This window comes from Centrocercus urophasianus, unplaced genomic scaffold (assembly GCF_019232065.1).
Source record: "Centrocercus urophasianus isolate 14NV4802_14NV808 unplaced genomic scaffold, USGS_Curo_1.0 seq_24, whole genome shotgun sequence".
NCBI classification, from domain to species: domain Eukaryota; kingdom Metazoa; phylum Chordata; class Aves; order Galliformes; family Phasianidae; genus Centrocercus; species Centrocercus urophasianus.
Window position 1 is genome coordinate 18,961,683 of NW_024884800.1, and position 16,020 is coordinate 18,977,702.

Here is a 16,020-nt window from a genome sequence, read left to right on the forward strand (position 1 = left end):
ATCTTGTTGTTACTTTGGTACATTCAAGTGTTTGATTTTATATTTCAAGCTGGTAATGCTAATGCACTTGGAATTATATGGGGATAAGATTCCCAGCTTATCTTCCATTTGGCTATAAATTGTCCAGTGGATCTGTGTATCTCAAATATAAACATTGCAATGCTTTCTCTTCCAGAGTAGTCGTGGCCTTATGAAGTCTCTCTTCCCTTAGAAGAACTTCTTGTTAAATTTTAACATTTGGGGCTTTTTTTTTTTTCACTAATACAAATAACTGTTCTTTTGACAGAAGAACATTGAAGAATTATTCTTTAAGGAACTAAGAGACATGTAGATCAACTTTCTTTATGGGGGAACTTCAACTTGTCAGATGTTAACTGGGAGCACTACCCAAGCAGGTCCAGGAAATTCCTAAAACACCTTTATGACAACTCTCTGGTACACGTACTCATGGATATGATCAGGAAATATGCCCTCTTAGATCTGATACTTGTGAACAGAGAAATTTTCATCACATGGATGAAATGGTGATTAGTTCTCATCATGGGAATAATGATAACAAAGTGGTCAAATTTAAAATACTTGGTGATAGGAGGAAAACTGCCACTAAAACCTCAACCCTGAACACAAGGAGAACAGATTTTAGGCTGCTCAAGGATCTAATTAGTAAAGTCCCTTAGGAAATCACTTTCATTGGAGGCATTGGAGTCCATCAGTTCTGGTCACTTTTTAAATATCACTTTCTGAGAGCCCAGGAAAAGACAATTCCAAAATGTTGGAAGTCAAGCAGGCAGGGCAGAAGGCCAGCCTGGCTGAACAGAGATCTTCTTCTAGTGCTCAGGTGGAAATAGGAAGTGAATGGCTGCTGGAAGCAAGGTCAGGCAAAATGGGAAGACTGCAGGGATGCTGTTTGCTTTTGTAGGGTGAAAATTTGTGCAGCCAAGGCTCAGTAAGAATTGAAACTGGACAGTACTGTGGAGACAGTGAAAAGGTTTTGTTTTTGTTTTTGTTTTGTTTTGTTTTGTTTAAATATGTTAACAACAAAGAGAAGGCTAGAGAGAGTTCTGACTTGATGTGCATGATCATCTTACAAACAGGGACATAGACAAAGATGTTTAATGATTTATTTGCATCTGTCTTCACTGCTTATGATAGACTCTGGGTCTCCAGATTTGGGGATCTTGATAACAGTAAATTGAACATGAATCAACAGTGTCTCCAAGCAGCCAGGAAGGCCAGCTATACCTTGGGTGCCTGAAGCACAGCGTTGCTAGCAGGTTAAGGGAAGTAACTGTACCACTCTGTGCTGCACTGATGTGATCTCACCTTGAGTACTGTGTATGGTTTTGGGCACCACAGTACAAAAAGGACTTAAAGCTATTAGAGAGCATCTAGAGGAGGGCTACAAAAATAATGAATGGTCTAGAGGGGAATGTCTGTGGAGAATATGAAGTCCCTTGGTTTGTTTTGCAAATGAATTTAAAATGAGAAGTTTGTTCTTCAGGGCAAACTGATTGTCATGAGGCTCTGTGCAACTGCATAGGTTTGCTGATCCAGAGCTGACTGCAGGATCAAAACAACATGATTTTGTGAGATTTGAAAATAAATGAAAATCTGAATATTTATTTATCCAAAGTTTTCAATAAAGAAATTAAATGGTATGGTGCCTTCCAGTGCCTGTAGGGGGCCTACAGAAAAGCTGGGGAGGGACTTCTTACAAGGGCATTTACGACAGGATGAGGGGAAATTGCCTTAAAATGGAAGAGGGTAGGTTTATACTAGATATTAGGAAGAAATTCTTTACTTTGAGGGTGGTGAGACACTAGAACAGGTTACCTGGAGAAGTTGTAGGTGCCCCCTCCCTGGAGACATTCAAGGCCAAGCTAGATGGGGCTTTGAGCAACCTGGTATAGAGGGAGGCACCCCTGCCTATAGCAGGAGGGTTGAAACTAGATGATCTTAAGGGTCCCTTCCAACCCAAACCATTCTGTGATTCCGTGATTCCGATCAGCCCTGAGCAAAGGAAGCTGAGAGGAGGCCTCATGGCAGCTTTCAGCTTCCTCTTGAGAGGAAATGGAGGAGCAGATGCTGATTTCCTCTTACTGGTGGCCAAAAATAGGACCTGAGGGAGTGGTATGAAACTGCAACAGGGGAGATCAGGTCGAATATCAAGAAAAGGTTCCTCACTGAGAGGGCAGTCAGAGACTGGAACAGCCTCCCAGGGGAAGTGATCATGACACAGAGCTTGCTGGAGTTAAAGAAGTTTTGGGATTATGCTCTCAGCCTGATATTTGCATTGACCTATGTGGAACCAGGAGTTGGACTCGATGATCCTTATGAGTGCCTTCCAACTCAGGATAATTTATGTTCTGTGAACATCAACAGCTAAGGGATGGCTTTTTGCAAATCACATCTTACACTAAAGTATCTCTAGCAAGATCAGGTTCAAAGGCAGATAGATGTATTGCAGCCACAAATTTCTTCCCCCCAAAATGTTTTGTTGTTGTTGTTGTTATTGTTTTTACCCTCTTTGTCATTGACTTACATATTCAACATTGTTCATATTTTGGTACTTCAGGAACATCTAACAATAGTATTCATGGCCCAAGCCCTCATTGTATTACCTTTACCTTTGGTTCTGCTTTTCTGTCTCTTTTTTCTATTGAATGTGAATATATACATATATAAGAAAATGGTTGTGTCATTTTTTGTTCAATACCTTAAAACCATGAAGTTTTAGAATTACGATTAGAATTAGAATTAGAATTAGAATTAGAATTAGAATTTAGAATTCTTTGAGGCCGACCACAAGCAGTGTCCCCCAGGGGTTGATCTTGGGACCAGTGCTCAACATCTTCATCGATAAGAGATGATGGCATCGAGTGCTCCCTCAGCAAGTTTGTGGATAACACCAAGCTGAGTGGTGCAGTTGATACACTGGAAGGAAGGGAAGCATCCAGAGGGACCTGGACAGGCTGGAGAAGTGGGGCCATGGAAACCTAATGAGGTTCAATAAGGCCAAGTACAGGGTGCTGCACTTCGGTCTGAGCAATCCCAGGTATTTATACAAACTGGAGGAAGATCTCCTTGAGAGCAGCCCTGCGGAGAAGGACTTGGGGGGTCCTGGTGGACAAGAAGCTGGACATGAGGCAGCAGTGAGCGCCTGCAGCCCAGAAGGCCAGCTGTGTTCTGGGCTGCATTAAAAAAAGGGTGGCCAGCAGGGAGAGGGAGGTGATCGTCCCCCTCTACTCGACTCTTGTGAGGCCCCATCTGCAGCACAGCGTCCAGGCCTGGGACCCCCAGTACAGAAAGGACATGGAGCTCTGGGAGCAGTTTCAGAGGGGCACTGAGATGAGCAGAGGGCTGGAGCAGCTCTGCTGTGAGGAAAGGTTGAGGGAACTGGGCTTGTTTAGCTTGGAAAAGAGAAGGCTGCAGGGAGACCTCATTGTGGCCTTCCAGTACTTGAAGGGAGCGTATAAACAGGAGGGGGAACGGCTGTTTATGAGGGTGGAGAGTGTTGAACAAGGGGGAATGGTTTTAAACTGAGACAGGGGAGGTTTAGGTTGGATATTAGGAGGAAGTTTTTCATCAGAGGGTGGTGATGCACTGGAACAGGTTGCCCAAGGAGGCTGTGGCTGCCCCATCCCTGGAGGCATTCAAGGCCAGGCTGGATGTGGCTCTGGGCAGCCTGGTCTGCTGGTTGGTGACCTGCACACAGCAGGGGGCTGGAACTTGATGAGCATTGTGGTCCTTTTCAATCCAGGCCATTCTATGATTCTATGATTCTATGATTCTATGATACTCTGAATTAGAATTGTACTGAATACTGTATGTACAATCAGAATGATAGCACTTGCCAGGTAGTTTACAATGATATGGTAACAATTTCACTATTGCTCAACTCCATATGGAGGTGTACTATGATCCTCTGCAAGGTAGTTGCAATTAGATTGACAAATTGTGTATCAGACCTTTTCTAGTATCATTTAAAAGAGCTGAAATACTTTAAATATTGGTTAAGAATGTTAACACATTATCTGAAAGATATTTTTCCCACATGTAGGCAGCCTAGGATAGAGTCTTAGTAATAAATTTAATGAGTTTACAGGGAAGATACAGTATGCTTATGTGAGTATTATAAAGATTGGTATTGTTGCAAACAGCGTATGATAAATGGTGCAATTTTATTTCCAAAGTTTAATCAATAGAGAGCTCTTTCATATTGTCATGTACTTTGCAAATAGATGCTTCTTTGGGCTGACAACAAAACTTTTCTCACACCACATTGTGGTGTGCTTATATTTAGGGTTTAATTAATCCGCTTTAGTGATTATCAAAAATTTTGATATTCCAAAAAATAAGTAGGAGCTATAAAACAATTATGCTTTGGGTGACATCCTGCTGCTCACCTAGGTCATCTGGCTTTATAAAGTTTAAAAGGTCATAAAGTCTGCACTATGACAAGCACAAGAGCATGGGCTATGTGCAAGGTCATTCCCATCTATTATAAACCATGACTGCTATTGCATACGAAACTGAGGAATGCTTTGAGGACTTATGATGGACTTTCGGGAGTGAATTTTGCTTTCAAATAGTAGTGGTCTGAAACGACCTTCGCAACCACTGTAAGAAGGTGACAGCATTGCAGTGCAGCCTCCACAGTAATTTTGGTAGTGAGGGAAGCTGCTTCTGCATGGGCACAAATGTCTACCTAGTCTGAAATGCCTGGGATGGTTCCTTCAGTGGGGCCCAGTATCAGAGCTGGTGCTCTTCAGGGAGGCTGGGAGGGACAGAGCATCTCTCACCCTTCTTTGATGGCATTTCAAACCAGCTCAGAAGATTCTGGGAAGATGCCCTGCTCATTTGGATGAGTTTGACTCTTATTGAGGTGACTCCAATTGCTTTTGTTCTTGAAATATGAACTTCAGAGGAGCATTTCAAAAACATTTAAAGCCTGGACATGGCCATGAAGAGCTGTGGTGCCACCCCAGGCTGTCCTCCATCTTGCAGCAGCCTGCATAAATTTGTGCTGGCTCCACAAAACTGGTCCCAGGAAGCCTGGTTGGTACAATGGCTGTTAGCGATTTGTTGGATGTGGCAGCGTGAGGACACACAGTATGAACTTACAGATAACCTTTGGTAGTGAACTCTCTCTCACTCTTTCTGATAAAAATATCATAATTGGAAACAAGGAGGCTGGAGGATTTCACATGACTTGACCTGAATCTAATGGACTGCCACTGGCACTCATGCGCAGCCTCCAGAGATATCAGTGGGAGATCTGTGCCTGGCACCACTACAGCGTATGACCTGGCATCAGTCTGGATCCTGATCTCAGCACAGAAATTCCTTCAGAGGCATGCAGGGTTATGCCAGGCTGACATCTGTGTAAGATCAGGGTTTCTGTGTGCTCTGAATATTAGATGAGTTGTTATAGTCACGCACAAAGAAACAGCTCCTTGAAATTTTTCTTTTGTTAATACTTTCTGTTTCCAACAAGAAGATACTGTTCCAGCAACCAGATATTGCAGCTTCAGCAGTAGTTCCATTTATTTTTGTAAACACAAAAGATTCAAGAGAATAACCCAGAGAGAGCAAAGAGATTTTATTACTATGTGATAGTAGGACATATGTAGGGGAAGAGGCATACGTAAATATGTTCATATATGTATGAGCATGTGTTGTTTTCCTTGGTTGTCTCTAGCAAGTATGAATTTCTGTGATGCCTTTGTAAATATACCACAATGATCAATTATTTTGGATTCTTTGTGCTATATCTGCTTAGCTGAATAGCAGCTGACACTTTAATTGGGATGACTGAGCTGAGTGGATTTGCTTTTAGAATTGGACACTTTTCATTGTGAAGAGAGTACCACAGAATGACTCTTCTGTCTTTATCCTCATTTAGAACTACATTAAATCAGATCTGTGGTTTGTGGCAAGGGACATTCTCCATTGCATTTAAATGCATGGGAAAGACTGGAGACTCACCATTTTGAGGTCAGTTATATGCTGAAAAGGAGACTTAATTGCAGTTGTTTTCCCTGTCTTTTCTCCCTGTTTTTCAGAGCCTTTATAATTATCTTCATCTCAGCTGGCATATTCATGTATGCTTTTCCCTTTATGGGAAAAATACCATGTGCTTTTAAGTTTATTAAAAACCATTTTGATAGAGAGATTCTTCTAATTATGATTTAAAACTAAAATGAACACAGTGCTGGGACATTGTGTTAATGTTTACGCATCAGATCTTTCTATATATTAATATGAGAAAGGCAGTTCATCTTTATTCATATTTAACTGAGTACATATTATTCATTTCTTGGGCACTAAAAAAGAATTTGATTTTCAGTTGTTTCTGTTGTTTTTGAGAAGTAAAGCAATAAATAGTTTAGGGACATGTCAATAGAACATGTCTATGTTGAGGGAGGCGATTTTAACAACTAAGCTTTTTAGCTCCTGATAAATACCTGTTGTGGGCTTTCCTATAGATTCAGAACTGTAAATAACATACTTCCCTTCCCTTCCCTTTCCTTTTTTTTTTTTTTTTTTTTTTTTTTTGTGTGTGTGTGTGTGTGTGTGTGAGTGGATAATAGTAGAGGTATTTTCCATGCCCACTCTTCTCACATCAGTATACATGAAGAAGAGAACATAATGTGGAAGGAAGAAATTATATTGCTCTTTTATATTGTTTATTTGAATTTATTTCGCAGATGCAGTTACATTTCAGGTCTTTCTCCTGCATGTCCTTCTCCCATTCTCTATGCTATATTCACTTTGAGCCCTTGCCTCCTTATAAAGAGTTCTGTCAAGGCAATCCCAGATAACAATTAGAGACTAGAAAAAAAACTAATTGAGAGCAACCCTTCAGAGAAGGACATGGAGATCCAGGTGGACAAACAGCTGGACCTCAGCCAGTGGTGTGTGCTTGCAGACTGAAAGACCAAAAATATCCTGGTCTGCCTGAACAGAGGGGTGGCAGCAGATTGTCCCCTTCTCCTCTGCCCTCATGAGGCTCCATTTGGAGTATTGTGTCCAAGTTAGGACACAGTACAGGAAGGATACGGAGCTGTTGGAGTGGTCTTGAGGAGGGCCACTAAGATGATCAATGATTTGGAGCACCACTCCTATGAAGGCTGAGGGAGTTGAGCTTGCTTTGTCTAGGGAAGAGAAGGCTCTGGGGAGACCTCACTGTGACCTTCCAGTACTTGAAGGAAGCTTACAAGCAGAAGGGGAATTGACTTTTTACATGGTCTAATAGTAATAGTACAAGGGGAAATGGTTTTAAACAGAAAAAGCAAAGGTTTAGGTTAGAAGTTAAAAAGAATTTCTCTACTCAGAGGATGGTGAGGTGCTGGAACAAGTTGCCCAGAGAGGTTGTGGATGCTCCATTCCTGGAGGCATTCAAGGCCAGGTTGGACAGGGTTTTGGCAACCCTGCCCATGCGTGGAGGGTTGGAACTCAATGATATTTATGGTCCCATCCAACTTAAGCCGTTCTATCATTCTGTTAATCTTTTTTCTAAACTCTTATCAATAATTCAGGCATGCAGTGGATGAAGAAGATTGACTGTAATTTCAACAAGCATATAGTTCTTATTCTACTGAAATTCCTTGCTCTTTGTTAGATTGAGGGACTTTTCTGTGACTTCTTTACTGCAGCTATTCAACACACTTCAGCCTTGAAAAAGCAGAATTATGATGTTTTGAATGGATTGCAAGGTTTTCTTGATCCTCTATTTTTTTCTATTTCTATGATCTCAATTCAGTTCTAGGTTTAGATCTGTCATTCTGAATGTAAAATGCCTGACAAAAGCATGACTGAATAGAGACTGACAAAATATACTTCTGATCAATCATATTACAAAAAAATTTAGCCAAACTGGAAGAGGCACAGAGGAGGGACTGCAAAAGAAAAGAAAAAGGGAACAACTCCTTTGTAGGAGCATGTTTTGGAAGTCCCTGCGCTGACAGAAATAATTGAAGGGTGAAACTGGAAGCCACACCAGTTCAAAACAGTGCTGAAACTAATCGTCCTGGTATGATGCAGAGGTGAACTGTTATCTCTGTGATGTTTATGAATTGTGCAGAAGGTCAGCCACATTTCTCTATCCTTTGTACATATTGGGCTGTTGAAAACCAGGGAATACCTAAGCTGTTCTTGGCCCTGGTAGCAGTGTAACCCAGTCTTCTGCCATAAGCCTCATGTACTTCTGTGCTAGGGACTCTGCAAATCATGATATGGTCATCCTCAACTGGGCAAAGGCAAGTGAACAAGAGCTTATATGGCAACATAGGTTTTTGTGGTGCTACATTTGCATGATCACCCTTAGGTTTCAGAGCTAACGGTTGACTTGAGATTATGAACGAATGACATTCAGTGAGTCGGGCTTAGCTTCAGAAATTGTCTTGACCACTGCTATAGCCAGGAGTTTTGCACTTCCATTCCAGCCTATGTTTTGCAAGCACAGATTCAGTGTGCCAAAGTGATCAGCTTTGCTTTGGATCTTTAACAGAGGCAGATGCTAAGTAGCTACACAGAGTTTGCAGGCAGCATCAATGTGTGGTTCTGCTACAGCATTTCACTTTTCACTCACACTTAAGCATTTCACACCAGACATCATCTAAGATTTCTTTCTATAGATAATTTCAACAGTATTTCATTTGACATATCTTCAGCATCCAGCAACACGTTGAAAGTTTATGCATTTCAGCCAACTCATACAGTACTCTCAAGGTTTGGAAATCTTGCTTGCATAGCTTTGATAGCCATGCCAAAGCAAATGGGCATCACATCACCTGACACAAACTGGTGCAAAAAGATTACCTCGGGGTACAAAGCAGTGAGGTAGAGACATTCACTTCTAAATAGTGGCTTTCAACAGAAGCTGAGTTATGGTTTCTTTCCATGGCTTTGAAACTCAGCAAAACAGACTGCCAGACTGATTTGACATTTAATATGATACTACTAGTGGTATCACCACAGTGCCTAGGAACCTTGAATACAGTTTGCTTCAGGCATAGGAAAACACAGAAGATGGTTATTGCCTTAACTGTAACTACGAAGTGAAATAGAGATTATTATCAATATTAAAACAGCCTCCAAAGAGGGGAGGGAAGGAAGGGAGGGGGAGGGGAGGAGAATAAAAGAAAAAAGTAAGCAAAAACATTCTGCTTTGAAATATATACTTGTTTTTGCAGATGTTGGAAAACAAGGTGTTTGGATTCCATGCAAGAAACTGCATGATAATGAGTCACTTGTACAAAAAGAAAGTCAAGATGCTTTGTGTAATTGCTCAGTATCAGAGGAAAGCAATTTTAACAGCTCAGCAAGTTACAGATGTAAACCTTTCCTTTTCTGTTATCTCCCAAATGTAGTATGTTAGTGCTGCTAACAGGCAAAATGCCATCCAAGTAGATGAGCTGAGGTAGGCAGCCAAAATACCATGGTTCATCAGATGTTTCTGTTGAGGTCAGGGCTCATGAAAGGCAAAGAAACAGAGGTACCATGACCTGAACTTCTGGGGCTGCCACATGCTAATTGGATAGACTGTCTGCCTTAGTGCTAACTGGAGTTAATGAACAAGATAAAAATTAGCTCCATGAAGATAAATTTATAGTGTGAGAGAATTCATCATGAAATTAAGAGTCACTGAAAAACAGAATAAGCAGAGCATTAATGGTATGGAGCTGTGTGTAAATGTGTAGAGAGACAAGATCCTGAACAACACACTGAATCTGAACAGTTTGCCATCCAGTTAAAAGAATATTAAAGAATATAATTTCTGTTTCTGCTCAGTAAGGAGCAGAGGAAGCAAGACTCCTGCAACTAACCTACAGCCCAGCTAGCTATTCCTTCAGGCAGCACCTCAAGTTCTGTATTCACATTCAGACCCTCACTGGGATGAATCAGTCTGAAGCAGAAGAGGCTCAGGGGAGACCTCACTGCTCTCTACAGCTACCTGAAAGGTGGCTGTAGCAAGGTTGAATTTGGTCTCTTTTCTCAGGTAACAACAATAGGACAGGAGCTAATGGCCTTAAGTTATGCCAGGGCAGGTTCAGGTTAGATACTAGGAAAAATTTCTTCTCAGAAAGAGTGATGAGGTATTGGAAGTGGTAGAGTCACAGTCTCTGGAAGAGTTCAAGAAATGTGGAGATGTGGTCCTGAGGGACATAATTTAGTGGTTATGGCGGTGATGTGCTGATGATTGGCTAGATGATCTTAATGATTTTTCTAATCTTAGTGACTCTATGATATGTTAAAATTCCTCCCTCAGTTTCTCCAGAAATGTTCCCACACTCCTAAATATACTATAGGATTTCCTAGTTGCTGCTTTGAAATCTTTTCAGAGATCTGGAGGGAATTAGCATATCACCATGAAAATGTCTTACAGCTAATGTCTACAGGCCATCTTGAAGGCCTCCCTTAGTCAATAAGGCTTGAAACTTATGAATCTTGTGAACGGCTAAAATACTTATGTCTCGATAATTGTCTTCCTGCAGTCATTTTTTTTTCTAGTCCCTTTCTTTCTACTCAGTACTATTTAAGGCAGTTGCATGCACACATACCTCCTACAGACATGACTTCCCTTCTGCTCATAGGAAAAGAAATGATTTCCTGAAATTTGCAGCCTGTATGATCTGTTTCCATGTGTTACACTTTTACAACACCGAATTGATCAGCAAGATAAAGCCAGAGAAGCCAGAAACTGCTGCTTTCAGCTGCAACATACTCTGGCATGATCTAAGATGACACAGAAGCCCTCTGGGAATTTCTGAGGTCTATGTTACACAGGAAGTGCACACCATCCTTTGAAAGGCAGCAGCTTGCTTACACAGACGATGAGAGCTGAAAGCTGGATAAGACTAAATGAGATCTACCAGGAGCATTTCATACTGCTCTTGTGTTCTGCTACTTCATTAACATGCTAGGTGCAGCTTAGTACCCTGGTCCTTGGTAGCCTGCAAGCATCAGACTTCTTTCAGCTGTCTGCCTCATCTATTTCTCCCTGAGCAGGCATTCCGTGGCAGACAACCACCACAGTGCAACTCATCTTGGGCTGCCCTCTAATGCTGACCCATAAGATATCAGCTGGCTCACTGTATGATGGCTCCATGCACCCCAAATGCTTACTTATATATCAAGGGCAGCTCCTTGTCCCAGCCTGTCCTTCCAGAAAGCTAGATTCATCCTGGCAGCCCACCCAAAGCTGAATTTTCTGCCTCTCAGAATTAGTGTACCACATTGCTGTGATGGCAATTGTGGCCCTGCTGAGTACCTCTAATTCTTCTTGTCTGTTCCCATGATGCACATAATTGTACAGGCACTTATTGTAACCCTTTACAAACCAGTACAATCACGCAGTAAGGTGCTGCATCCTGCCCAGTGTCTGTTGTTGCAGCCCTACCAACTCCTACCAGCTGTATTTATTTTCTATTTTTTTTCTTACTGTGCAGAAAAATTTTTCATAATTTCCCTTTTATCTTCAGGTGAGACAGGCTGTCCTGCAATATGCTATGGAGCTGACATCCTTTCTTTCTCACATCGCCACTCTAAATGCTGGGCAAACAGGTAGGAAAAAATGTGAAAACGGAGAAAGCTGTGCTCTTCTGTTTCCTTTCTTCAGTTTTTTTTTTTTTTTTTTCTATTACAAATGTGAGTAAAACCCTCCAGGTCTCAACTAGCTAAATCAAGAAAGCTGAAGATAACCTGTGTAAATGGCAGGGAGAAGATTTTGCTCAGGATGGGCTCAAATGATACGTATCAGCTCTTTTCTCTCTTCTCATAAAGCAGACAAGTCTTGCATGCCTTCCACACCATTGTTTGGGCCAAGAACACAATGTTTAATAGCCAATTATTTCATACCCTAAGGAAGTTTTGGGAAAGAAGCTCCCGGAAAGAATTAACTTATTGCAGGAAATGAAACTATCCCATATATAGTCCCATATATATATCCCATATATTATAGTGTCCTATCCCATTACAAAACTTAATTTATTGCTGTAAAAAAAACATTTTCAGATGAAGCACAGAAGCATAATAGTTGTCCCTGATTTTTCTTATCTTTCTTTTTTAATATATTTCTTTATTTTTTATTTTTCACCAGAACTGAGTGTTACCCAGAGTATCAAGGCAAAATTCAAGATAGGTAATTAAATTCTGTTTACTGAATATTCTCTTTAATACAATCTGCTATTCCTGTGAGTACTTTAAAAATCATGGAATGGTTTGGGTTGGAAGGGACCTTTAAGAACATCTAGTTCCAACCCCCCTGCTATAGGCAGGGACACTTCCCTTTAGACTCCTGCTCACTGCCCCATCCAGGGTGGCCTTGAATGCTTCCGGGGGGTGGGGGGAGGTGTAAGAGATTATTCTTTTGCCTCAAAATTTGCCTCAAAAATTGCCTCTTTTGCCTTCATTGTCTCAAAGCCTGCTGATGAACAAGTCCAAGCAAGTCCTGGCCAAGGGTTGAGCAATCCTTTGTCTGGAGAACACTGTTGGACAAGTCCTGGGCAAGGGCTGCAAAATCCTATGCTTGAGGGACACAGATGGACAAGGCCAGAGGCAACAAGAGATAAACTGCAGATTAATGGCTGGGAAGCAGTCTTTTCTGTGGACTTATCTCGAGGGAGATGGCTATCTCAGGAGGTGCTGTGCATGATTCTTACCCAAGGGCCCAGGAATGCCACAATGGCAGAAGATAAAAGGGGATAAAAAGGGGACCTACAACCATGATATTAGATTTTCTGGCAACAGATTTCTTATGAAATGAGGTCTTTTCAGACATGAGAAGACTCACGTCCTGCCTCTCTCCCTCCTGGACATACTCCTTTTCTGCACCTTCTTGCTGCCTAAGGCCGGCCATGCTGCTGTTGCTCTCTCCCAAAAGGTTTCTGACAACAGATTCCTCATGACCTGAGACCTGCACACAGAACAAGAACAAAGATGTCTGCCATCAGATTCCTCACTACGGAATACCCGCATGCTGATGGACTCTCCTGGGCCTGCTACCTGAGTCCTGCTGCTTCCTTCCAGACTTACCCTGTGGCTTCTTCCTGCTCCTGCTTGCTGCCCAAGGCTGGCCATGCTGCTGTGCTTTGCCCTCAGAGCATCAGGACAGCATGTAAGGGGACAGCATGAAACAGGAGTGCTGCTGGATCCTGGTGGTTACTATCCCCGCTTTATGTAATTCTTGTTTCTTTCCTAACTTTTCTATCGCCCTCCTTCCCTACCCCATCTCCCTGATTAGGATTTATAATAAACTGGTCGGACCAACATTTGAACCGTTGTTTCTTAATCTCACACCAGGTATACAGACATCAAAGAACCTCCTCTCCCTCCTACAAATTGGAGCAAGACGAGGGGGCATCCACAACCTCACTGGGCAGTGTCTTACCACCCTCACAGTAAAGAATTTCTTCCTAATATCTGGTCTACACCTTCTCTCTTTCAGTTTAAAGCCCATTCCCCTCACCCTATCACTGTATGCCCCTATAAAAAGTCCCTCCCCAGCTTTCCTGTAGGGCCCTTCAGGTACTGGAAGGCCACTTTAAGGTCTCCATGGAGCTTTCTCTTCTTCAGGGTGAGGAGCACAAGCTCTCACAGCCTGTCCCCATAGGGGAGTTGCTCCAGCTTTGCTATAACATATATATTTTTATGTTGTGAAGAGATTGGTTTGCTATAACTTCTTAGCCACCCAAACTTTGAAGCCTGTTGAAATTACCCTTGACATTCAAAACCAGAAAGTGCAGCTCCAGATGTAGCATCTGAAGCTATATTTCGCATGCTTCATTTTGGTTGTCTGAATTCTTTTTTGGGTATGATTCACACAGACTCAACCTGCATACAAAGTAGGTCAGGTTCTGCTGAGTAGCAGAAGTAAACAAAATTATTTGCATTGCAAAAGCAAGTACTATCTAAAACTATTTTTATTAACATGGACTAGGCAGTGAATAAATCCAATTTGTGCATTAAGGGACATTTTACACATGCAAAAACACAATAATGAAAAAAGAAAAACTGAAAGATAGTCTGAGATATGCAGTCTGGAAAAGCAATTCAGAATAGATGAGTCACAGAATAAATTATTGTGGTTTTTTTTTTTTTAATTTACTCATGCTGCTTTAATTTATTATTATTTATTCATTTGATAGATGGCATTTAATTTCGGAATGAGAGCTTCAGGATGAGTGCTTGATTCTAATGGTGAACATTTTTTCTGGGGCAGAACGCCAATGCGCCACAACCACGTCCCAGTTATGCCCACCAAGCTCTATGTAAGTGGCCTGCTGCAGTCCTTGGAGTATGTTTTACACAGGATGCTCAAAGCCTAATGAATGCCTGCAGCTTGCTCACTGGAGCAAGGGAAAGATGGCTTTCCCAATCTCCATTCTTTTAAGCAAGAAAACCAAATAACTGGATTACTGGCCCTCCCACTGTGCTCAAATGTTTCGAAATCCCATTGTAGTGGACTTCTGGGACAAAAATTAAAATAATAAAGAGATCAAATGTATTGATTAGGTCTCATATTCTATACAGGCATAGTAGTATGCCTGTTACTTGACTAAGTGGAATGGCTGTGACTGGGCTTCAAACAGCTAAATAAATGTAAGACATCTGCTACTAGGCTGCCTATATGATAAAACAATACAGCAAAAAAGGCCCATTCACATCAATCTACAAGAGAACAAATTACTGCAGGCTCTCCTCAATTATTTTTGTTTCTGAAACAGAGAATTAAAGCAAACAGATAAATTTGTTGCAGGTTAAAATTAAAATTACCTGAGGATATTATATACAGAATGTGAAACACTGGGGCTGATAATACAGCCCAATTTTTATTTCTACTTTTACTTTCATACCCATTGACTTGATTTTCCTGCTCTCTGTCTGCTTTTGCATGCACATATGTCTTACATATTTACCTGGGGCTCTAGTTCTATTTGTTGCACTGTGTTCATAAAGAAATAATATCAAATAAGACAGAGCAGCTTCGTAACATATTTTAGGCGATTTTTTTAATTGACAGTAGGCTGCATTGTCACACACATCATGATCCAAATACTTGGAGGCAAATCATTCAAATGTGCAAAATAAACAAGTTCACATGATGCTATTGCTGAGGTAAATCCCTATTTTTGGCACAGAAGGAAACTTTTCAGACAGGGACTTGATGCTTACTTTTTATGTTAGGGTGGCTTTTCTACATCTACAGGGTTCTTGTTATTACCCTTTCGTACTTAAGATGTATCTACAGAACAATTAACAGCAGTTGAAAAAGGCCATCATCATGATGGTGTGTGCATTTTTCCCCCTCCACCAGTTTGGTGAATACAGGCTTCACAGGGATAGAGTCTATAACGTCAGGTGACAGAAGTTCAAGTGAATTTCTTTGCTGTCCAAGTATATGATTAGAAATGGTAGATAGAAAACCTCAAAAATTTGCTGATCACATACCCATTAAATTAAAAGTTGAGATACATTTTTGTAGCTTTTTGAGATTTTAGTGCATAGTTTAGAGCATTAATGGCTTAGAGTACTGATAAGGTATTAATAAATACATAAGGGACGTGACACTTAACCACATGAACAGCATGTCTGAATTAAGAAAAAAGATTGATAAACAATGCATTCCATTAGTTCTCTCTTCTACAATTAATAAACTTCCTACTCATTAGGTTATTAGATGGCATTCCTCATCTTACAAATAGAAGCCATAATTCAGTTTTTCCAGAGCTGCACATTCTTTAAGGATGCAGACTAAATTAAAAGAGTACATTTTGTCAATAAAGCTTCTGTTTGGTGGGAGAAAGAGGAGGCAGTGAAGAAAAATAATATGAAACACAAGCCACTTTTTGTGTCAGATGTCATCTATTTGCTTCAATATTGCATTTATTGTATTTGTATATTCACTAAATGATTATTATGGAAAGCCCATCGTTAATCACTGCATTTTATTTTAAATGTTTCACATTTTCCTGCAGACTCTTACACTGGTGAATCTTCGATGTTATCTTGAACAGT